We start from the raw sequence: 25,849 nt of genomic DNA, 5'->3' as shown, positions 1-25,849 counted from the left end.
TACTGTTCATGGCTTTTTGAGTTTGTTTGTTTTTCATTTTATGGTTTGAATTCATACATTTTTAGTGTCGAAACAAGTACCTGTAAGGCGTCTTTTGATTTTAGACAAAACTTGTTTGTTTACGCTTCAAATTGAATTCGAAAATTATACGACAGTTTCCTTTTGTCTACATCAACATTAAGGGAAAAGAAAAGAAATACATGCATCTTGCATTTGCAATTTTTGATAAGTTTGCGTGATTGATCTAGGGGAAAGTGCATTAGTTTGTGCTTTATGCTCTGTGTGGAAAGATAATGTTTTTCTCTCCCCTCAGTAGTTAGGATTTTCAAAGCTAAAAAGATTGTAAAGCTTGCTTATCATTTTAGCTGCATTTAGGAATTTGTACCAATACATCTCGTGGTGATCCTGAAAGACAAACTGCTAAACAAGATCAACTTAAAATATATTGAATGAATCTAAAAACGCTTTGTAACATAACGCTCACAATAGAGGTCTAGGTAGATACGTGTTCCGACGTCATTAAACGTAGTGACTGTCGATCTCTACGAAGGTGGGTGATTCCTCCTGAGGGACGATAACACTAATACGGACTTGTGCTCCCGCGTACCGTCGCGTATATTGGGAGACCCCTATAGGCATTTATCCTTTATCCTTAGGAAGCCGTGTCGGCCGCCCTACTGATCGCGATGTAGTGAACACAGCATTCACGAAGATCGACCACCCGTACCGTAAAACGTATTCTGTGGTTTCGCAAAAGGTTTGGCACACCCTCTGCCTAGATCTCCAGAGCAGTTTCTTTTGGCCTTTTTCAAACTCTATAACTGAAAAATTCCAGCCGAGCATTTGTCACTTCGGGCTCGTTAATACATCGAAGGCGACTAGAGTCATCTTTAGCTTTTTCTCGACTCTTAAAACATGAAAAAGCAAAGTTGTGTCTAAAGCGTCGTTATAAAATTTATTTTAAGCGGAATAATCATCACCCTTCCCTCGTTGATCTTCGAAGTTAGTCCACCACAAGTGGAAGTTCCTGTAGAATCGCTAAGAAATCTTTTGGATAGACTAGATATGTCTGAACAACCGTCGACATCTAGGACTGTGTCGTCCGACACAGCTGCAGCAGAGCCTCCTGCTGCTACTCCAACGATGTTCGCTGGTATACCATCTGTCCCGGAAAATTGTCAACAACAAGCCGGAGTCCAATCAGGGACAACGACATGGTTAGTTCCTATTTCTTCATCCGGATTATCATCTGGTATTTCTTATGTTGAAACTCGCCAAATTGATCCATTTGGAGGTCAATCTGGGCAATCGATCCCCTTGAGTTCCGGATTGATACCATATGGGGGGCAGTATGCCCTTTCATTACCTCCTCCGGGAGGATGCCCATCCGTGAGTTCACAACAAAGTTCAGGTCAAACTGGAATTACATCCAGCGGTTGGGTACCAATACTGCCTCAACAACCAGGAGTTGTATATTCTATGCAACCAGTCTGCCCTGTGTCGAATGTTGCCACTATACCTGGTATGGTGATTGCGTCGCAAGTATAAGCGCTGCCTACTGTATGTCAACCCCAAGTTTCTCAGGTTGCCATACAACAGCCTCTTGTCTCGACATCTCAATCGCAACCTCAGGTCAGTGCCTCCTTATCTGGAGTGACTCAGGATCAAACAAGTACTGTGACTCCTCATCTTGGTCAATCATCTAGTATTGGGCATCAGCAAATGGTCCAACAACCAGAGCTGGTTAGAACTCAACAACTGCAATTCTAGCAATCATATCAAGGACCTGAGCAACAAGTCTTTGTAAGTAATGGGCAACCATACTATAATGGTTATACCCATCAACCTTGTCAAAGTTGCCAACATTATGCTAGTATGCAAAGACCCACTGCTCAGGCGATTCCATCTTATCCTGGATATGCTTCGCCTAACCTGAATCAACAGTTGCCCTTTGTAGCAACTCTAGAATTACCAGATCTAAACCGGCTGACGAATGATCCAATTGCTTATGCCCCTTGGTGGCCAGCGATTCCACACAAACTTCCATCAGACATTCCTAAATTTAATGGAAATCCTGGTGAAGACCCGTCGAATCACGTGATGACATTCCATCTATGGTGTTCATCAAACACCCTGAATGATGATTCGATAAGACTTCGCCTTTTTCAGAGGACGTTAACGGGTCCAGCGGCAAAATGGTATATTGAATTGCTTAGAGCTTCGTTCGACAACTTCAGTACCTTAGCTACAACCTTTTTAACCCATTTTCAATTACCGAAAAGGTATGAAACGGGAACAGAACTCCTTACCAACTTCAAACAGACAACGGCCACTCATATATCTGATCATATACATGAATGGCGACGTCGTCGTAGGATGGTAAAAATAAATGTTCCCGATCAGCTATTAGCTGAATGGTTTATAAAGTCATTATTTCCGCCCATAATGGAAGATGTGGCCAAGGGGGGAGTCGTAACAGAAGAGCAAGTTATAGCTCGTGCGCAATATCTAAACTTGGTTTATACTCAGTCTGGCACGCTCTACGACAAAATACCTGACGCCCCTAGACCGGAATTCTCAATTCCTCCTCCTCCTAAATCAAACAATGACTCTCACGCCGGCGATGACGTGATTGGCAAGCACAAAATTTACAGTCAAAATGCAAATGAAAAACTTCTTGCCTCAGAAGTAAATGCCATGTCGACCGACAAGGGCAAAAAACTGAAGCAACTAGGGGGCAAGAAGAAAAAGACAGGAAGAAAAAGGAAACCCCCGGCAGGGTGTCATATATGCGATGAGGATCATTGGACGAAATATTGTCCACATATAGCTGAAGTTAAGAAACTCTTCAAGAGTTCAAAAACCCCAGCAGTATTGACTGATCCGTTTCCTAATCCAAGTCAAAATCTGGTTGCTAATCAAAATGCTTCCGGATCCCAAGTGCTTATGTTGTCTACCTCGAAGCAACAGAATAATGCTTTGACAAGGAGTAAAGATTACGGGAATCCAAAGCTGTCGAACAACAAGGTTAATGAACGACCTAGTAGTTCAACAACAACTTTGACCGAAGTTGTGCCACCCATCGTTCCTGAGCCAATGATAAAGTCGCCAAAGGGAGTAGTACACAAATCGACATTTAATCCTCGTGCCAAAGGAGCACAGAATTATAATATAGTAAAGGACCTGGCCCAATCGCCGTCCACTATGTCGACACTTGAAGTACCACAAAATTGCCCCTCCCAAGAGCAAGCTTTATTATCAGCAATAGGTGGGATTGGCCCAATGGATTCCAATCTTGTGGCCTTTGATCATAAAGGATATGACCCTCAGTTACCAGCTCAACTAGCTTTCCTTATTCAAGTGAAAGCCCTCAACAAAACTGTTCATCGAACAATTATTGATGAGGGGGCATCTACATGTCTTATGTCGATGAGTTGCTGGAAAGATTTAGGCTCACCACCCTTGTCGAAATCGTCAACGACGTTAAAAGCATTTGATGGACGATCATACACTCCATACGGGATTTTAAGTAACTTGCAAGTTGAACTGGGGGGCAAAACAGTAGGAATTGATGTTGAAGTAATTGATGGAAACCTCGATTACAACATCCTACTAGGAAGGCCCTGGATCTATGCCATGGCCGCGGTTGTGACGACCTACTTCAGGAAGATTGCATTTCCCTTCCAAGAAGGAATTACAATCGTTGACCAACAAACTTTTCTCCCCAACAGTTCACAAGTTACAGGAAGCATTCCAATGATCCATGGAAGGAATCATTTGCTTCAAAATATCGGAATAGGTCTCCTAAAAGACCCTGCCTTAATGGGTACTTTCGCCCTACCGCCTCCAAGTAATCTGGCGGGAGTGGCCACGGTGGAAACCTACAAAATGAAATCTAATCCAATCTTCTGGTTGGATTCGGAAGATTCCTAAATATTTTGTCGGCTTCGAGGATAGTTCCTAACTCATGTCAACCTCGTTAAAAAATGAAATAAGGAGTCCTGAGGACGGTTCTAATCTTGTGTCAACCTCATTAAAAAATGAAACAAATCCCCGAGGTAAACCTTCATTCCAACCACCAAGATGAATGCAATGAAGCTTGGGGGGCACCCTCCTTTGACGTGCGTCATTATGATGCTGGGGGCATGCAAAAGAATCGAGCAGTTTTTGTGCAGAAGTTCATGCTCGTTAAAAAATAAACGTAAATTGTGAGCAATCTTTCCCTAGCAGTTCAAGCTCATCCAGAAAAAATGAACCGGTAAACAACCTCGAGAAATGTAACCTTTGAAAGCCATATTAAAAGCCCTTGGTCGTGTTTATATGCCATCACCTCCATCCGTTCATTTGGCCAATCGTTCACCTCCATATGTTTGTTTACCCTTTTTGAGGAACAGCTGCGAAGAGTGATTTCACTTAGCCATCCTTGTGACGCTGCCGTGATTGGAGAATTCCAACCTGTACCTGGAATCTGCTGCTATCCCTGTTCATCACTCGTTCCTCAAAAGACGAGTCTTCTTTGAGCTCTTTTCACTGACTCATAAAATATGAAAAGTTTGCCGAGTTTTGGCCTTCCAGCTCGTTAAAGCTACCAGAAAGCTATCCCTCCTCTAGATTTTAATCTTTTTGGACCTGAGGGATTATTGCACAAAAAGATCGAGCGCTTGTTTTGTTCGGCTCGTTAAAGCAATCGAAAATTCATCCCTTCTGTATTGTTTTATACTTTTTCGGACTTAAGGGATTAGATGACGAAAAAGGAATTCTGGAGTTGACTTTATGTACCTTTTCAGACTCTCTAAAAATGAAAAGGACCGAGTTATCCTTGTCGTTAGACTCGTTAAATTCATTAAATAGCGACAAACTTGTCTTTAGACGAGAACGAGTTTCCCTATCGCTAAGCTCATTAAATCATAGCGATGGGCTTGCCCGAAGGGCAGGTTATAGAACAAGCATATGTTATCCTCCTCAAGCTTGACAAAAATAAAGAGGTACTGGTCAGAAATGACTGGGGAAAAATTGGGAGAACATCAAAGCTTAATGGTAGCAAGTCGCTCTTGAACATGACACTTTTCTTCCGTACCACATCGGGTTGGGTTGTTTCATTCACCGGACTCATCACCATGGTCTTCGCCAAACCATCCACATTTTGGGGTAATGCTACCGATCCATCGCATCAGTGTCGTTATATGTTCAAGAGAGGTCATTCTGAAAGTGTCAACCGTGTCCCATCCACTGCCATACATTATCCTTCATCCATTCATGATCGCCACCCTGAATCATATGTCACAGTTTGTTTTCACCTCCACTAAAATCATTAGCTCCGTTCCGTGTCATTGATGTGGGATTCATTAAGGCCCTCCTTTGACGGATCGCTTCTTGTCGACTTCAGCTCATTATCCAAGAAGTTGATCTAGGAACAACCCCATCAGTACTTTGAAGCTTGCATGCCTCAATGGCAAGTTTCTCACTTCCGGCAACAGGTATACATCAATGACCTTCGACCAGAAGATTTTGCGTGGCGTTCGACGCCAAGTCCTTTATTCACGCCACGTGAATTGTACTACAGTACCTTGAGGGTCATTATCATTATCGGTGATTCCTCTCGCGCTTGTTAACGGTTTTCATCATTGACCGGTAATCAAGTGATGTCTTTCCATGTTCGACTTCAGCACAATTCTAACATGGATCGACTTGTACTTAGAGTGAAGATCGAACGAGTTTGAAGACCCCGGATCTAGTTTCATCCATCCGGGCTGCGATATATATTCAGGAAATATAAAAACATTTGTCATGTACATCATTGCAGCAGATGATCATCCTATTCAAAGGATGATAATTTCAGCAGAGAATTATCAGTCTACCATCAGACGATCGTCTGTTCTATGTACCAAAATGTATTTATAAAGTTGAGCATGTGAATGCCCGCCTCAGCTAGATCATGAAAACAGAATGAAAATTAATGTATTGTATTGTATTGTATTACAGGGCGCCTCCTCAGCACTGGAATGAACTTCGGACCCTCTAGATAAAGCATTTCACCCGATAAACGGCCTCATACTTTAGGGGGCAACTGTTATAGACATTTTTGTGCCTCGCAGCATGGAGCATGAAATGTCAATAATTACAGGGATCCTCAGTCCCTAAGCATGTTGTTCTTACCCCTAGAAGAACAAGGTCAGCAAACCACAGCACTTCCCATCAGTTCTCCACCTGAAAACACTCAAAAACAGGCTATTTTTGGATCATGTCAGCTGCTCCACTGAGCATCTGCGCTGAATGTCAACTGCTCCTCTTTGTACCTGCGCTGAAAGTCAACTCCAATGAAGGCTACCTGCGCTGGGCGAGATTGGCCAAGTGGCACAGTCATTCTGCAAGGTGTCAACTGCCCAGGAAGCTTCCAAACTGACACTTGGTTCAAGGGATTCGCCCTGTGATGAGTAAGAGGGTCTTGATCTCCAAGTGGAAGCAAGATTCTCCAAGTGGACTCAAGAACTGAAGATCAACTAAAGTGGGAGAGGACACTAGTCAGCTTTATGCCAGCCTCAAGCTGACTCATCCTTTCTCCAAATCTCCTATATATAGAGCTCTCTCATGAGGTCTAAGGAGGCTGGAATTTTGTGCAAAGCAAGGAAGTTCTGTTGGTTTACAGTTAGAGCTATTGGGTGATTGCTTTTATAGAGGGGAAGAGGAGATTTCTTGCTGCTGGGGAGGTGCTGCTGGATTGGAGCCATTGATGGTTGTAACCTTCTCAGAACCTTTTACTTCTATCAATAAAGCTTTGAATGTTCTCCTATATACTTGTATTGCATTGATGTATTGTATTTACTTGTATATCTGATTCACTCTAATCCATGCATCAGTTATGAGTACATGTTTCTTGTAGTTTCCCTCTCTTGTTCGTGCAGGATCTTTGTGTAGCTGGGCCGGCAAGAGAACAAGGAGCTGGGAGCAAGGGACGAAGAGAGAAGACAAGATCGACAAAAGCGAAGGATATCGGTTGGTCAATCTTTTCTTCCTTCTCTGTACTTTCATAAAGGAAAAATATCAAAGCTTTACTTTCAGTTGTTGCTAAGGAACTATCACCCTTAGAGTAGGGATAGGGTCATTCCGAGTCGGATACTTTTCCCCACAACACTGAGGTTCCCCCAAGTGCTCCCCCGTTCAGTTCCGGTCCACTCCACCTTGAGAGACCTGCCACCGAAACGCCTCTTCGACCCCCTCCAAAAGGAGTACTCCGTAAATCCTCGTATAATCCGAATGCTCGTGCTGCACAGCACTACAACATCGTTGAAGACTTAGCACAGACTCCGTCGGCTATGTCCGCTTTAGAGGTTCTCCAGAGCTGCCCTTCTCAGAGGAAGTCCATGCTATCTGCCATTGGTGGCATAGATCCCGCTGATTCGGATTTAATAACTTTTGACTTAGAACGCCACACTCTAAGACTACCTCCTCAAATCGCCTTCCTCATACAAGTAATTATTGATTCCAAGACAATTCATCGTACAGTTATTGATGAAGGTGCCTCAACTTGCATCATGTCTGTTGCCTATTGGAAAGCGATTGGATCTCCGGCGTTGAGCCAATCTCCCACCACCTTGGAAGCTTTTGATGGAAGAGCGTCCCGTCCTTACGGTATACTCCAAGGTTTACCAATCTCTTTGGAAGGGAAGATGGTTGAGATGGAAGTTGAAGTTGTTGATGCTACTCTAACCTACAACCTCCTTCTCGGACGTAGCTGGATATACGCAATGCAAGCTGTTGCTTCATCTTTCTTCCGAATTATTCGTTTTCCTCATCAAGGGAAGATCGTTACCGTTGACCAGCTATCCTTTTTTGCTTCTTCTTTCGAAGGCACCATCCTGTTCGTGGACCATACCTCCAAATTACCTAAGACTTTGGGAGCTGGACTTTTCAAAGATCCTGATCTTATGGGTGTTTTTCCACTCCCTCCTATAAATGTCGCCTCTGTCAATATGATCACTACTGGCTCTGATCCATGGCTCGTACCCCCTACAGACCAAGTAGATTCCTGGGGCGACCAGATGCCGTTGAGTCCTGCCGAGTTTAATTATGTTGAAATCATTGCTGCCTCGGCTCCCTCTTCTGCGCTTACTCCATCCTCAGGACTTCTAGATGAGACTTCTTCGGATTCTCTAGGAGAAATATTCCTCTCCGACGAAGCTAACACTGAGCATGTTATTTACTATCTCAGTCGCAACCTGTTAGACACGGAAACTCGATATGCTTATATCGAAAAGTTGGCACTAGCCGCGGTTTGTGCTGTACAACGCTTCCGTCATTATATTCTTCTGCGTACTACTACTATGATTTCTGATTGCAACCCCATGACGTATATATTGTCACGCCAGTTACTAGGGGGCAAATACTCAAAATGGATTGTTATCCTCCAAGAGTTTGACTTGGAATTTACCACTGCCAAGTCTAAGAAATCTCTTGTGTTCGCTGAGTTAATTTGTTCTTTGCCATCGTCTTCCTCGACCTCACCAGCAGAAGACCAAATACCAGATGAAACCCTGTTCCTAATTAGCACCCTCGATCCATGGTACGGAGATATAATCACATATCTGCAAACGTCCTCCTTCCATCCGGGTGTGTCTAAAGACGCTCGGCGGAGGATTCGTCATCAATCTCAACCCTACCGTATCATCGGAGATACATTATATCGTCTTGGTGCAGACTCCGTTCTTCGCCGTTGTCTTACTCTAGAGGAAGCTGAACGGGTTCTCAATGACTGCCACGCTGGCGCTTGTGGCGGACATATGTCCGGATATGCTACAGCCCAAAAAATCCTTCGTGCTGGCTATTTTTGGCCCTCTATTTTCAAGGATTGCATTCTTGCCGTCCGGTCTTGTCATGAGTGCCAGATATACCAGTGGAAAATGCGAGCGCCTTCTGCTCCGTTGCACCCTGTGGTTTCCGTCGGCCCTTTTGCAAAATGGGGAATTGATTATATGACCTGTAACCCTCGCTCGGCCGGGGGGCATGGGTTTATCATCGTTGTCGTCGATTACTTTACTAAATGGCCCGAGGTGATGCCTACATTAACCGAAGACGGCCACACTGCGGCGCAATTTTTATTCAATCATGTTATTTCACGATTCGGTGTCCCTCAAGCCATTGTCACTGATCACGGAAAGCATTTCCGTAATCATATGATGTCAGAGATAACAACCCAGCTAGGCTTGCAACACGATAGTTCAACTCCATACTACCCTCAGTCCAATGGTCAAGTTGAAGCTGTCAATAAAATCTTGGTCACAATGCTTCAACGTATCGTTGGTGTGCATAAATCTAACTGGCATTTGATGTTATTCCCTGCCTTATGGGCTTATCGAACTGCCGTGAAGGATGCCACTGGTTTCACTCCATTTCAATTAGTTTATGGACTAGAGGCTACCCTTCCAATTGAATGTGAAATCCCTTCATTGAAATTAGCCATCGAACTGCTTCCCAACACTACCCCGTTAGAAGAACGCCTTCTTTACCTCGAACGGTTAGATGAGACTTGTCGCCTGGCCTCTTTGGCCATCGAAACACAAAAGAAGCGAGTCAAGACTCACTTCGATCAGACCGTCCATCCACGTTCTTTTGTTGAGGGAGACTTGGTCCTACTCTATGATCAAGCGAAAGATAAGCTAGGCGCAGGAAAACTCGAGTCTATGTGGCTAGGCCCTTATATTGTCAAGAGAGTCCTGCAGAAAGGGGCCTACGAGCTGATTGATTATGAAGGAAACCCTCTTGGGAAGCCCCGAAATGGGCTTTACTTGAAAAAGTACTATGCGTGATGCTGGTGCATTTTATTATGTACATACATGTACTGTGGTGTGTTGTGTGTCGGTTTTCGAGACATAGCTGCCACTTATTGTGTTTTTCGCTTCTTGTGCAGATGCCGGATGCACCTTATGTTGGTTTCGCTGATGGTGCCTACCGCAGTACCCGCAGTTTGTCTTCTGCGGCATGGGTAATCTACGATCCTCATAACGAGCTAATAGATTGCCAGGGTGTGTGTTTAGGCCATACAACTAACAATGTTGTTGAATACTGTGCCGTAATCGAGTTACTTGCTAGAGCAATTAATTTCGGTATTCACGCATTGATAGTAAACCTGGACTCTCAACTTGTTGTCCACCAGCTCAACAGGCAATATTCCGTCAAAAACCATCATATACTAAGGTTGTATTTACGTGTAAGGTTGTTGGAAAGACATTTTGATTTTATTACATATCAACATGTTCCGAGACAATTAAACACATTATCTGATGCATTGGCCAATCATGTATTAGATAGACATCTACATAATTTGTAATTAAAACATTATGTAAGCAAGCACATGAAAACACAATAATGAACCATGAACATATGTATATATATATATATATATATATATATATAGATATATATATATATATATATATATATATATATATATATATATATATATATACGTGAGTGTCAAAATGTTTGCGCCCCGCGCATTACATCATCCAAAAAATAATACATGTCCAAAACTCATACAGCCGTCGACAACATGTCTCTCAAAAACGTGCAAAAAACGAAACCTAGGCGTCTAATCACGGTGATGCTCATGATAACATGTCATCGCCCGCACCACACGTCTCAACAGACGATGGACGCGAGTAGACACTCCCACCATATGCCTCTGGTACAATCTAGGCACGTCCGCTAGTCTGCCATAATCTGGGATCCCTCGAGTAAGTGCCTCGAGGTTCTGTACTAGGTCCTCATCGTCACCCTCTGCCTGAGGGTCCGCTGCAGGTTGTACTCTCCGTACGTTGGGAGGAAGTCGGTTGGTCGTTCTGCACCAACATCTGCATACATATATAGATGTTGTAAGAAACATGCATGAATTATAAAAACTCGAATATGTTAAAACATTGAAAACATAAAAGGTCCTTACCTAGCTCCTCGTCCCAGTCCTCTCCCTCAGGCAACGGGAGGTCTGGATCTCCAGTAAAATCAGTGCCCGCATAGGGCCAGTCCTCCACGACGATCAGCTGGTGTTGGAGCCAAATAAAGAACTCGGGCCTCCAAGACATCTGCTGGCCCCCACCTCCTCTGGGCATAAGTGCTGCCCATCGAGCCAATCTCGGCTCCCGTAGCACTGGATCTGCCACTATACCTCCTGGGATCCGGAATATCGGTAGCCGCTCCAGGAAAAATGATACTATGATGGATCCATATCCAAACTGTTTATTGCCATCACGCTTACACTTGGTAAGCTGCCTCTTTATATTTGTTGTTACTGCTGTGGCCCAATCAAATAATGTAGGGTGTAGGCACTCAGTTGCCAGCAGCAAATGATTCTTGCTGGCCTCGTGGTGTGCCTGTACCCCAGCCGTCCGAGTGATAGTGAATAGTATCACTCGTAGCACCAAATCTGGAATAGTGACAATGTCCACTTTGGCACTATTGGATCCAAAATGGGCCCCAGGACAAACTCTGGCCATTACCTCACCCATCTTTTCCCCAGAAGGTCTACTACCGGTCAATATGGGCCGTGCACCCCGCCGAGATAGTCCAGTAATAAAACAAACATCAGAGACATCCAACTCCAATGTCTGGTCTTTCAGGCGAAATGCATGATCCTCAATATCCCAGGCATCCACAATAAACCGTAGTAACTCGGGCTGTGCACGTAGATATGAGGTAAGGAAGAATTTTTTGAAACCACAATCTCGCAAAGCATCCATGCATGCGTCATCTTCCAATGCCAAAGCATCTATGGCCTCATGTTCTCTTTCTCTCCATTCTATAGCCATTTTGACCAATTCCTACAACCAAAACACCAAAATGTCATCATAAGATCAATGGTGAAACCACAAATCAAAGAAAATTGCAGATTCAACGGTCAAAATTATGGGAAAATTGGTTTGCGCGGTTGTCGCGTCTCCTTTAGAGAAAATTGCCCATTGGCGCGGTCCCGTGAGGAGAACTCGCGCCAATGGGCGCAACCCTATTTTTTGCAATACCCCCTACAGAGGATAATTCTGTGGATAGAAAACTAAAAGAATGGAATAAAAATGAAGCTAAGGATGAGGCCTCTTACCTGTTTCAGACGGCGGCTCGAATGGTCTCCTGGATTGGTCGCAGTCAGCAGTTGAAATTTGCGCCCAAAACCCTCCAACGGTGAACTCACAAGGTAAAAAGTGAAAAGTAATTTTATTTTTTACTATTTCACTATTTATAACTTCTTTTGGCTTAAAAAAACACATTAAAATCATATTTTTGTGAATATTTTTATGTCAAAATAGGATTTTACGCTGTTTTTGTGTGTTGACAGGGATTAGTGCCACTCGAGCAACGTAATGAACTTTTTTTTTTCGGTTTTTAAGCTCGGTAAAACACGAGAAAAGGTTACTTCAAGGTCCGCTTTTAGCTCTTTTCTGACCATTTAAAGAGGAAAAGATTGCCGAGTCGCTCCTCTTGACTCGTTAAATGGTGATAAGGGGCGGTCGTTTTAAGTTCTTTTTGTCGACCGTTAAAACATAAAAAGATTACCGGGTTTTTGTCGTTTCAAACTCGTTAGTGGTTACGAAACGACGTGGCTTTGACCGCTTTTTTACTTTTTCAAGTCAAAGTCACTAATCATGAAAAGTACTCCTCGATCGTAATGATCGGGCGGTTCTTTCGGGTATTATTTTATACTTTTTCGGGCCCGAGAGGCACAACTTTACGAAAAAGGACATCCCTGGAGTTTCCTTTTTTGCTATCTTTTCAAACTCTCTAAACAAGAAAAGACGCCGAGTTCTTCCTTTGTCAGACTCGTTAAAACTTAATGACATCGGATTTTGTCACAACACAAGCATATGCTATCCCCATCAAGCTTGTTAAAAATAACTGGGGTACTCGCCAGAAATGGTGGGGGAAAATAAAATTTTTGAACCATAATTATTACCATAACGACAGTATGTCGCTCTTGAACATGGCACTTTTCTACTTTCGTGTCCGGGGTGGGGATATCTCATCTCATATCTTTCACTTGCTTCCATGGATTTGGGTACCCTATTTGACCTCTCATTCACTCATTGCCTCGTCATAATGACCTTTGATACATTGATGTCAAATACTGCCAATTCCGTTAATGTGCCGCCGATATGTTCAAGAGAAGTTGACCTCTGAAAATAAACAACCTCCCTCTGATAGTTCGCACAATCTTGATTCACGACATTATCTCTCTGTCTCGTGTCGATGATGTGGGAAATATTATGGCCCACCTTCGATCAAGGTCACTCCCTGTCGACTTCAGCTCATTATCCAGGAAGTTGACCTAGAGACTCCCTTCCGGTGCCTTGGAGCCTGCATGCCTCAATGGCAGGTTCTTCGTGTTCGATGTGAGGTTTTCATCATTGGCCTCCGATCGAATGATTCTACGGGTGTTCGACTTCAGCACATTGATTCACACGCCGTAGATTGTACCTATAGTACCTTGAGGGCCATTGTCATTATTGGTGGTACCTCTCGCGTCTGTTAACAGTCTCCATTATTGACTGGTAATCAGGCGATGTTCATGCATGTTCGAATTCAGCTCATATATTCACATGCTTGGACTTGTACTCTTGTTCGGGTCGAGATGGAGCGCAAGACCCTGGATTGTGTCTGTTGTAATCCAGGCGTGATTCTTGATACTTGACTCATTCACTGGATGGCTGCGACCATACCTGAGTCAAATCATTGATCCTAACCAGATGGCTGCGTCCATACTATGGATCTAGATTATTTATGTAATCTCTTATGGATGGCTGCGACCATACCACGTACATCTTGTAATTGAACTATCAGTCATGTCTCTTAATACAGCTCCTCGGCGGCAGTAACTATATGTGCTCTTGTGTGCTCTTATGTGTGTGTTCTTGTAAAGCATTTCACCCCTCTCCACCTCTCGGACTTCATGCTTTAGGGGGAATCTGTTACACAGTAATTTGTCACCATCCCTGTTACTCCTCTTGTCGTACCTTGGAGGACTCATTCCGGGAGTTATAAGAAGTGACAAGGGCTAAAAACACTTTCATTATGTTCCCCTAAGTATGTACTCCATGTTCCCTGAAGACACCTTCTGCAGATCATCCCTAAAAAGTTCTATTTTTCCATTGGCGCAAGTCCACAGTATCCTACCCGCGCCAATGATGGAGATCCTCAAAAGAGGGCGCGACCATTGGCGCCCTGTCTCAGAGCAACGGTCGCGCCAACCAAATTTAGTAATGCTTTTTGCCTTAATGCACGTCCGACTGTTGTTTCCTTCATTACATGGAGCTTTTCTGAGGATAGAAAATCAGTCTTTTGTCGAGCTTTATCCATCTTTATGGCTTTTGCTAATTCCACAAAAGGTGTCCCGGTTCATCGCATCCTCCTCCCTTCTCCATCTATATAAGCTTGTCATTATGCATTGGACAAGCTAGTTCGAGAGTGTTGGTGGTAGTGTTATGCTAGTGATTTGGTAATTGAGTTATAGTAGTGATGATTATTGGTCATGGAGAGAATGCTAATGAGTGCTAGAGAGGTTATGCTGCCGGAGAGGAGACGCATGTCAAGACACATATAGTTACTCACCCAGCCAGGAGAAGGGTCGACGTCAGAACAATGGTTGTAACTTTTCCTGTTTATTAATTGATGAGCGACTGCTATTATAGTTCCAATCTCATTATCTGTCATGGTGATATGTTGATTTATTTCCTTTCTGACTGAAATATAGTTGTGCCTTGGTAGTTTCTATGTTGGTATTTGTCTCTTCCTTTGCATGTGCAGGTGTTCATTTATGATCTGTTGGAGCAAGGGAGCGAGGATATCAACTCTGCTTCAATCATAGAGTTGGACTCCAGGTTAGTCTTCTTGATTTACCTTTGATGCATAACTAGGAACTTGCGTAGCAGCGTGGTTTGTTTGTGGCTAGTTCTGTGTTAGGCTAGTGGGATCGCCTCTGTCCGCAGAGGGGATTTACCTTACCAACAAGCAACATGGGTCCAAATTGCCCAAAAATGTCGTTTAGGCCCTCAAAATGACTCCGGAAGTTTAGGACCTGAAAAACTGCTAAAAATAGTAAATTGTACTACAAATAAGGACACTGAAAAACTGAAAGAGACAGTTGTGGGGGTCCAAATGGGATAGGTGGTTGGCCACCAACATCCACCTGGATTAGTCCTCCCCCCTTAGGAAGTAATGGTCCCCATTGTGTTGAATTCCTCGATCTGCTGAACTTGGTCCCTGGTGCACTGTTCTGCGATCTTTGATGTGTCCAGTAATGGTGGAACACATGGTCGACGATTGTCCACATTGAACACTCGGTGAAAGCGAAGGAATGGGGGGATGTTGTGCTCCAAAGCATTGTTTCCCAAAGCCTTGGTAATAGTGTAAGGACCATGTCGGAGTGGTTGGAGCTTCTGATTGGCTCTTGTAAGGCGTTCTTTCTGAAGATGAAACCAAACTTTGTTGCCCACCTGAAACTTGTGTAGTACACCTGTGGGTGAGAAGAAGATGTTCCTGTGTTCTGTCATGACCATATCCCTCTGTTGTTGCTGCTTCTTGGAGGAACCCTTCGCAGGGGTCATGGATGTGGCTACGACCTTCTCCTTACTTTCAGAGTGAACTAGACAAAAAATGAATTTCCTAATCTGTGAGATGAGCTTGCTGCCTTTCTTAGCAGCGATCAAAGAGGTGGCAGTAGGTGGGGCTACCTCCGGTATCCTATATAATGAATTACCCAAATAAATAATAACAGCACGAGGCCTTGAATCATACACAGCATGTCGCATCCACAAGTATGGCTGGCCTAATAATACATTGCAAACATCCAGAGGTGTAACATCACACAATACCTCGTCTGTGAAGGATTTGATGTTGTAGGGAAAGCGACATTACTGGAGAACTCGGAGATCTCGTCCTTGGTGAAGCCGCTCGATATTGTACAGTTGTGGGTGTGGTGTAGTTGGTAGACCCAACTGCTTCATGACCTCTACTGAAATGAGGTTCTTTTGGCTGCGACTGTCAACAATGAATTGCAGCGGCGAACCCTTCACCCACATCTGTGAGTTGAAAAGACACTCCCCCTCTTTTGGATCCTTGGGCTCATTCTTCTGGATCTTGGCGGTGGCAATAGTGGCGCTAGGCTCCACATCAATGATTTGCTTCCCTTCGCCATTCCCCTTGTCAGGTTCTGACTCAGGCTCGGAACATGCACCGGATTCTGAAGCCTTCAACTCGGTCACCAGAGACGGCTTGGTCTAACACTCACTTGTGTTGTGAGTGGGGCTTTTGTGGAACTCACACCACTTTCTTGTGTCCTTCTTTGACTTCGTGGTCTTGTTCTTTTCTTGTGGCTTCGACGGGTTCTCTTGGGTCACCCCGCCTTGGCTTTGTCCTTTGGTCTTCGAATTTTCAGATCCAAAGTCTCGCTTCTTCTGTTTAAACTTCTGCTCGATTTTGACAGTGTATCGATACGTTGTGCCGAGTGAGGAAATGTTCAGGAACTCCATCTCTTCCTAGATGTCCCTATGTAGGCAGCCACGGTATTTGAGTACCAAATGTAGCTCAGAATCCTTGATACCCAACTGTTTGCGAAGGGTATGAAAAATGTTTGTGAACTTCGGCACATCTTGGTCCCGTCCCTGCCGCAACGTGGTCCACTTTATGTATTTGTCCTCATAGCTTTTGACAGGGTAGTGCTTCTCCTTGACGGCATCCCGGAATGAATTCCAAGTGGGTGTGGCTAAAAATAGTGAGTCTGTGCTTTCATCCTTCTGCTTGCAGTAGGTTTCCCACCAGTCCTTGGCATGGGGGACTACTTTGAGAAGAGCGAAAACAATCTTTTCCCGACTCAAAAATTCATGAACAGAAAAATACCCTTCTAGTAGATTTAGCCATTTATCTACGGCATCTGCGTCTATCTGACCCTTGAAGATGGGGATTTCCAAATTAACTTGTACCTTAAAGGGTGTGGCGTTTCCAGAGTAGCTATTGGAAGCCGATGTGTTGCCTCTGGGTAGCCACTGAAGGATCTGTGCAAAGTTGTCCATCATCGCTTTCCTTTGTTGCTCAAGGGCTTCTTCCAGCAAGATTTTGATAGGATCTCCTACCCCCTCGTCTTTCTTCTCATCCACCATGGGAGGCCATCGGGATTTGCGAGGCTGTTCTTGCAAAGGTTCGACCAGTTCAAGCCCTAACTCTTTATATCTCGACCTCGTTGTGGACATGCAAAGAAAAATAGAGAAAAAACAGACCGCTCTGATACCACTGATCTTGATTTAAACATGAATGCAACAAATTACAGAGATAGCCATAAACATAGAGATGCAGTGGAAATAATACTTCATTACATTAATGTAAAATACGGAAATATGCTTACAAACAGAAATGGAAATAAACCAGCTAGGGCGATGGTAGCTTATCTCTTAGAAGAGATGTGGCGGCTACATGCCTCTGAGCTGTATTAAAATGAGGCTCAAAGGCCTATTTATTGTTGAGAAATAATGGAAAACCCTTAACATCCCAAAACCTAACCCTAAAGATGAAACACCAAATTGTGGGCCCTGTTTTAGGTAAGTTAGTACATCAACTTCCCGGGGTCGTAACTTTGGCACCCAATCTTCATTTAACGCGTACAATAGCTTAGAAACATCTATCCGAGAATTATAACTTTGGGAAGAGCAACATTGGTCCATGGACCATTGTTGCTCCCAGATTTCCCAAAAAACATCATTTAAGGCCTCAAAATGGCTCCGGAAGTTCAGGACCCAAAAAACTAGTAAAAATAATAATTTGTGCTACAAATAAGGAAACTGAAAAACTGAAAGAGACAGTTGTGGGGGTCCAAATGGGATAGGTGGGTGGCCACCAACATCCACCTGGATCAACCCATAAGGGTCACATGGCCTGCTTATGTTTTCCCATTCAACCAAGTGAAACTTACCATCTCCCATAGAGCCAAACCATAAGAAGTGAGTCATTATTGAATGAATTTTATCAATAGCATAGGTAGGAAAAGTAAATAAGTGCATCCAATAGATGACCAACTATTGGAGTACAGAATGGACCAAGGTGAAGTGACCACCCAAAGATAGAGCTCGATGAGTCCAGTTCGTCAGCGTGTTATGAAATTTCTGGAGCAACCAAGCTCAGTCCTGGAAACAGTCGTTATTAGGCCTCAATATGTAGCCCAAGTATGTAAAACCATCCTGAAGGGGTTTGGAGTTGACCCAAAATGTAGCAGCAATAATACAAATCTCATTTGTGTCTCTAAATGAATATAAGAGCACATAAATTTTCCATTTGCAATCAAACCAGATGCAAGACCATTACGTCAGAATACGTGAAATAGAGTTTCCCATTTTAACAACGACAACATCCCAAAAGTCAAAATATCATCAATGAAAAATAAGTGAGTGACTCAAACCTCATGACATATCTGAATGCCCCTAAAAGTGCATTTTGTTTTCTCTATTGGTTAGTGAAATTGTGAAAAAAATTGTGTTGCAATCTCCCTCTTGTATCCAAATCACTCGACTCTTAAATCGCCACGTCGATTCTTGTATATACAAAATAATTTTTTTCCCGAGCCATGTTTTAGCCGGTCCATGATGTGAGATGGTTGCGACCTAGTGGAAAGGTGTTCCCAAAAAACATGAATTTGAGCTCGGTCAGTAAAGACCCCTTTTTTTTCCCTCCCACACCCTAACTCGAAATTTTAGAAGGGAAAGTTTCTGAGAGAAGTTTCCCACGGCTGACACACAACCCGCACTTCATTCAGTTGTAATATATTAAACTACAATTTTCTTATTATTTTGATTTATTATAATTATAGTTTTTATTACTTCAACGTAATTTTAAGTTGAGTTTAATTTTGTAGTTTAGTTGCTTTTAGTGATTGGTTTCTATTATGCTATTTGGTTTTATTTATGTTTATTTCCTCGGTTAGTTTTAATTGTTTTGTTAAATTACAATTTTAGTTATATATATTTTTTTATATTTAGTTTAGTTTTATTTAAAATATTTTAATTTTTAGTTTTATTTAAAATATTTTAATTCGTTTTCTTTTTAGCAAGCATATGATTTGAATATATTTTAATCAGATTGTATTATTTTATATTTTAATTTATATATGATTATTAAATTTAATTTTAATTATTAGATTTTATGAAATTTTTACTTAGTTTTAAATATATTTAGTTTTTATTTATTTTTAGATTATATTGTTTTTAATAATAGTTTATGGTTTGAATTGAAAATATGTCAGAGGCATAAGGTCATGGAAGTAAAAACAAATTCATATGGTTATAAAAGATGTATGGATATGCATTTGAAGGGGTTCTAGATGTGGAAACTATAGGGGAAATTATGTATAGAGAGAGACTGTCAATTACACTATTGTATGAGAGAGCTTTTTTTATGTAGAATAAGGAGAGTTTTGATTTCTGTGAGGACAGAAATTTTCACTTTTGTAAATATTATTCTTGAAAGAGGTTGAAACTCAAAGGACTATACTAAAACAAAGCATTTGGAGCTAATAATAAGTTACAATTTTTTTGCATTATTGTATTAGATTTACAGAGTTATTATTTCTTTAATGATTATTCAGTTTTGGTTCTAATTCTATTTCAATCAGTATATTAATAATTGGTATTAGCATTGTTGTTGGTTTCATTTATTTTTTGCTAATTGATGTTTTGTCTAAATATTTCTTTTACAACATTGAACAAGATTTTAATTATGATTAACATTGAATTCGAGGAGATTGGTTTGTGTTTACTCATAACTATTTATTAGCTAATCACAATTTTAGCTTGTTTCATTTTATATTGAATTAATGAACTATTTCTTTAGTCCAATATAAACCTAATATCAAATTTATTTTCAATGATGGGATTTAAGTATATACATGGAGTATTTTGATAACTATTTATTAAGATTATTTCATTGTATATATGTTTAAACAACTTGTAAATCCTTGAACTAATTTGATTATTCACAAGTGTATCTTAAACTTAAGTTCAATCCAAGTCCTTTTCATTTTTAATGCTTTACTCTTGATTAGGATTAAGGCTTATCCCTTTGATGATTGACATAGGATACTTTAGATTTCATGTCTATCACTTGCATCATAGATTTGATCTGCATTTACATTTAGGGTAATTTTATTTCAATTCTTGAATTCTCCTTTTGCAAGAGCAAAATCCATGTGGCTTAGCTGAGCCCTTATTTCAGCTAACATGAAAGGTTTCTTTTTTCAAGAGGCTACGAGAAGGAAAATATTTCCCTTTGTCTATTAATGGCAACAAATAATATGATATATTAGTGGGCAAAAGATATTGTTAGAATTAGGTTTGTACATATATATTAGTTCAAATTAGAATAACATTAGATTAGGCTAGTTCTAGGATAAAGGTAATTGGACCCATTTAATCAGTTAAAACCACCATCCCAAATCAAAAAGAGTTTGATATGAGGCTCTCATCGGGTGGTCTCCCTAATGTTGATGAGGTCACTTTTGGCCATCAATACGTGCTCCTCATGTCTAATCTCTCTATGTAACAATCTTGGAATAAGATATAAGTTTTTTTCTCATTTGCAAAGTAATGTGAGTATTGAGATCACTGACAAGCCTAACCTATGGCTTGAGTAGCAGTGACCCAGGGGCATCTAAGAGCTGTCAAAATCACCTCACCTCACAATAGCACTTAGCTTGGGCCACACTAGCCCTTAGCATGACTAGATTTTTTCCCACTGAGTTTTAGACAAAGGACCTTTGAACCACATAAAGCCTTAACTGAACATGTCTCCTCTACGCCCCATGGGATACATTTTTTTTTTGGGCGGGGCGAGGTAAACACCAACTGGGTGACCTTTCCACACTGAGTGCCTTAACAATGCACCTGTTCATTGTCAATCCAATGCCCAAAGGGTAATTTAACATATAAGTTAAAGATATATTCATTAAACATGACCTTTCCACATGGAGTGCCTTAACAATGTACCTCTTTATTGTCAATCCAATGCCCCAAGGGTAATTTAACATATAAGTTAAAGATATATACATTTTACAAAAGCATGTAACAAAATTCCTAACATTGGAGATTCACCCCCACTTTATCATGGAAATTCTTACTCTGTAAATATGCTTTGTTACAATACTGTGAGTCAATACCACATGCTCCAAAAACCATAACTCATTTCATATGATACTTGTTCATATGACATTTTTTAATTAATGAATTTAATTAAAAGAGCCAAAAAAACATAACTACTTTGAAAATAAATGGTAGCCTTTGATTTGTGTATATTATTATAAATGTTTTTTTCTATGTGATTCATAGTCCCGGTAGTGGTGGCCACTACACTACCTCCATGGAATAATTGTCCCAGGAAGATCTACCCAAAAGGATCCTGTAAATAATTTGTCCCAGGAAGATCTACCCAAAAGGATCCTTTCAGCTCAACCATGGAGCCGGATCATGTCGCTCGTGTCAACTCAACCATGCAGCCTGACCCTCGTGTCAGCTCAACCATCTGACCCCGAGTGTGTCTAATAATTATTGATAATTAAACAAATATAGAACCATCTTAAACATGGATCTAGGAAGTGCTCAAAAAATCAAATCTCTTGAGTTACGAACCTTTTTTAGAATGCAAAAAATGTTTCCACCTAAAGACATTTGATCACTTTGGAAGCTTGATAGATTTGTGGTTAAAATGGATCTATGCAGATATGTTGGCATCTAGCTCTTGGGATAATCTATTTAGTGAGGGGTTTATCGAGAAGCTAGGAGCATTTATTTTGAAGCTTCACAGGAAAAGGGTCGAATACATCAAGCAGATGAAGAAGCAATCTGTCCCATAGGCTATCTTCAGCCTCATGGACGTTAAAATAATTTATTTCTTTCTTTCTTCTTTCTATATATAGATATACCCTATATGTAAATGTATAAGTGGATTCAAAGCCTTGAAAACTTTTTTGGGAACTTTGATTGTGTAAATTACACAATTTAAGCTTGCAATTCAATCAAAACAAATCTTTATTGGATTTCTAACCAAATTAATTAAAAAATATACCTAAAAAAATCTAAATGTAGAATAATAAAAATATTTAAAATGTTCTAATCATAACAATTCATTTTTTCAATTACTGTATATGATATATCTAAATAATTTTTTTACCATAAATAATATATACATAGTTACTTTAAAATATTTTACTCAAGCATCTACATATTTTATATAGATATATATGTATAAAATTAATATTATTTTATTTATGATCCATGTTGGTTACTATTATAATTAATATATTTTTTTATGTTAAGATTTGAATAACCAAAATCTTTTTTATTTTTTTATTAAAAAGTAATTGATTTTTTTCTAAATATTAAAATATTTTAATTTTAGCCCTAAATTAATATTGAAATAAATTACTTAATATAAATATTCAAATAATTTATTTAAATTCATATTAAATAATTTAAATTTTATATTTTAAAAAAACACATAAATAATTATACATTTCTTTCCATTTCTTCCATCTCCCTCGTAACGCAATTAAAATTCTGAAAGTGCTATTAACTCTGCAGCTAAAGCAGACACCTTCACGTGAGGAAAAGCTCTTTCCTTCGGAACCAAACCTTGATCTTCAACAATGTATAGGAGTCATCTAACCGTTCATCGTTATTATGACTCTTATTAGAAATCTTCCAATGACACACAGGCTGTGGGCAACCAATAAATCCCATGCTATAGGGCCTTTATTAGTCTTTAAGAGTACTTTTTTCTCTGCAGGGTCAGTGTGAAGTACACCTCTGTAGGACTCCCGTCTCTTCTGTTTGTCGGCAAAAAAATAACGGGACCAAATCATTTCCGATGACTATTCCATGACCATACAATACCCACCAGAACGCGGCTCATGGCCATAGCATACATGATACTGCCCATAAATACCGCCCATAAATACCACGGTATACAATACAATATACACATTAATGACAAGCTAATTTGAAATTTGATTTTGAATTTATTTACCCGCTCATTTGATGTTCGAATTTGAATTTATCTACTCGCTCAACCGATGTTCTTAGCAGCTACTGCAAGGAGAACATGTTGTTTATAATCTACACAGAAAGTTTCTTCGTGTCTTTTTAAAGCACTCGGCACTCTGGTTTCTCATTTTTACGATAATAGCGGTTATGAATTCTAACGCTGTTCATGAGAAGGTGTTGAAGCTTCTGTGTAGACTCCAAAGAATTCTAAGGCGGATAGCCAGACCGTCTATTGGTTGCCCAGGCAGATAGCCAGACCGTCTCGCCAGTGGAATCGATCTCGGGTCTGAGTCTTTTGATGTGGAAAGGTGTGTTGAATATCGTGATGGCGAATCCGGTTCGTTTGGCAAGCAGCCTTGCGAGCTCCAGGAAGGGGATTATGTGGCCTTGAGCCATGAACGGGAACATCACCACATGGTGCTTCAACTCTCTGTTCGTGGTTCTAGTCAAATTCTCAGCAGGGGAAGGCGTGGCAAAGTCCATTGCAGGTAGGAGATAGAGGAAGGAAAATAGAATCTGTCCGCTGTGCAGGCAGGTGGGAGAGCTTGCAGCTCCTGCTCAATTATTAAAATCCACAAAGGCGACGGAGTGCCAGGAAAGAAATCATAGTTGAGCGAAACGGTAAGGTCGTCACCAGAGTTTGTGGTTGGGCAAATAACGGGTACCACACAGAGAGTAACAACTCTCTCATCAACGCGAGCGGCAGAAGGCGTTTATTCAGTGGGTGGCCCCTCAGAGTTTCGTTACTGGCTTATCGACTATTATTTTCTTTATGCCCTTCTGGTTATTCTATTCTGCAGAGGGTTTGGTTTGGTAAATCGTCTCGGTTACTGGAGTGTATACTTATTCGCTATTTTTTGATGTGCTTTTAGCTGGAATTATCTCCGTTGATATTTGTTGGGCTTGATTACAGTTGGGGTTTGGTTACAGTTGGGATTTGGAAACTCGTCCACCCGGAAACGTGGTCGAACCATGTTTTTCTTTAAGAATTTAAACGAGTAATCCCTCTGCGTTTAATTCTGTTACGTGGAGCGACAGGGTTTAGGCCAGAATATTTCAAATTCTACAATACATAGTTTTTTTACATCTAAACATTGTGTTGGGCTTCTTTTGTAACGCCCGCAATCTTACGTCCTGTGGCTTTCGTCACGGTGGTTGCGTGGGTAAACTATGGAATAAGAATTTAACTTTGATACCGCCATTGTGTCTGTCTGAGATGTGATGAGATTGTGTCTGTTGAGATGAGATTCAAAATGTACTAATAAATATTTTTTTAATGTTTATTAAACGTTCAATTATTAATAAAAAAATGTTTTACAAAAAATATTGATCATATTTACAATTTTTTATTTTCGATATAAAATCTAAATAAAAAATAATAATATTAAATTTTATTATAATTATGATATTATTCGTTTATTTTAGGAAATGAGGAAGTTAATTATTTGAAATTTGGTTTTTCAGAATCCGAAGACTATATCAGTTGGCCCATGGGGAGGCGAAGGTGGAAATTCATGGGATGATGGGGTGTATGCCGGTATTCGCCATTTCATATTAAAGCATGAAATGAATTTAAAGTTTACATTTAATTTTTTTGGTTTGTTTTAATATGTTTGTGATTTGAAATTTGTGTTTTATAAGAAATTTAAAGGTTTAAGTAAAAAAAAATTTTGGTAGAAATCACAAAAGATAAATTTTTAGCCAAAATATTTCTCTTATATAATTTCTACGATTAATTTATTATAAATCACAAAAGTTTAACAGTAAATTAGTTATATTTAAATTCTTAAAATATTTTTGAAATTATTTTTGATTTGAGTTACACAATTTTTTAAGATGGTTAAGTTTTAAATAACTATTTTTAATTATTAAAAAATTTAAAATCAAAACAAAATCTTTTAAAACGAATCATTGAGACGAATTATAAATATTTAAAAATATAAAAAAATTATATTTAATATATTATTATTTATAAATATAATTGGTTATATTCAGAAAATTAGAATATATTTACTTTTATATTTACTTATATGAAAGTGGTTTTTTTTTTTTTTTTTTTTTTTTTTTTTTTATATGAAAATAAATGCATTAGGTAAATAAATGAAATTTAAATTAAACTAAAAATATATGAAATTTATTTATTTATTTATAAATTATGATATACTTTTGATATGTATTTTGTAATTGTATTAAACTTGTACCATTACCAAGGAGAGAATCACATCAATAAGTGGATGTTATCTATAAATAATTGAGATTGGATACTAGATTCATGTTAGCATTGATGTAAAATAGAGAGATATGTATAAAGAGTAAGAATAATAGTCCAACAACTACCATAGGTTTGTTATGGAAAATTTATAATATTCGAGGATGGATAATAACTTATTGGGGGAATATCTACTTTACATCAAGTAGTTAACAATGCATAAGGCAAGTAAGAATTTGCACTATAAGCAGGATAATAAACTATAGATCACAACATCGATCCCCACAAGCTTAAAGAAAGGCTATGAATAGATATAATTGTCCATAAACATCCACAATTTGCAAGAATATAAGAGCATAAGCTAACAATGTATTCTATTCAATAAGGCAATTTACATTATTAGAGTAGAATTTTTTTAACACAAAGATAACTTTGAAGTCCATTTATATTATATGTTATTTTGCCCAATATTTCACTTTCTAACCTCCTTCCTCAAAAGTGATTTGAATCAAAGAAGCAACTTTGGCAAGGCCTTTTCTTCAAACTGTTCATAGAAATTTGCAGGAAGAAATTTAGGTAGGAGATCAAG

This window comes from Pinus tabuliformis, chromosome 9 (assembly GCF_031772625.1).
Source record: "Pinus tabuliformis cultivar Carrire ecotype Pingquan chromosome 9, CPIR1, whole genome shotgun sequence".
Classification (NCBI taxonomy): domain Eukaryota; kingdom Viridiplantae; phylum Streptophyta; class Pinopsida; order Pinales; family Pinaceae; genus Pinus; species Pinus tabuliformis.
Note: the sequence above shows the minus strand (reverse complement) of the source record.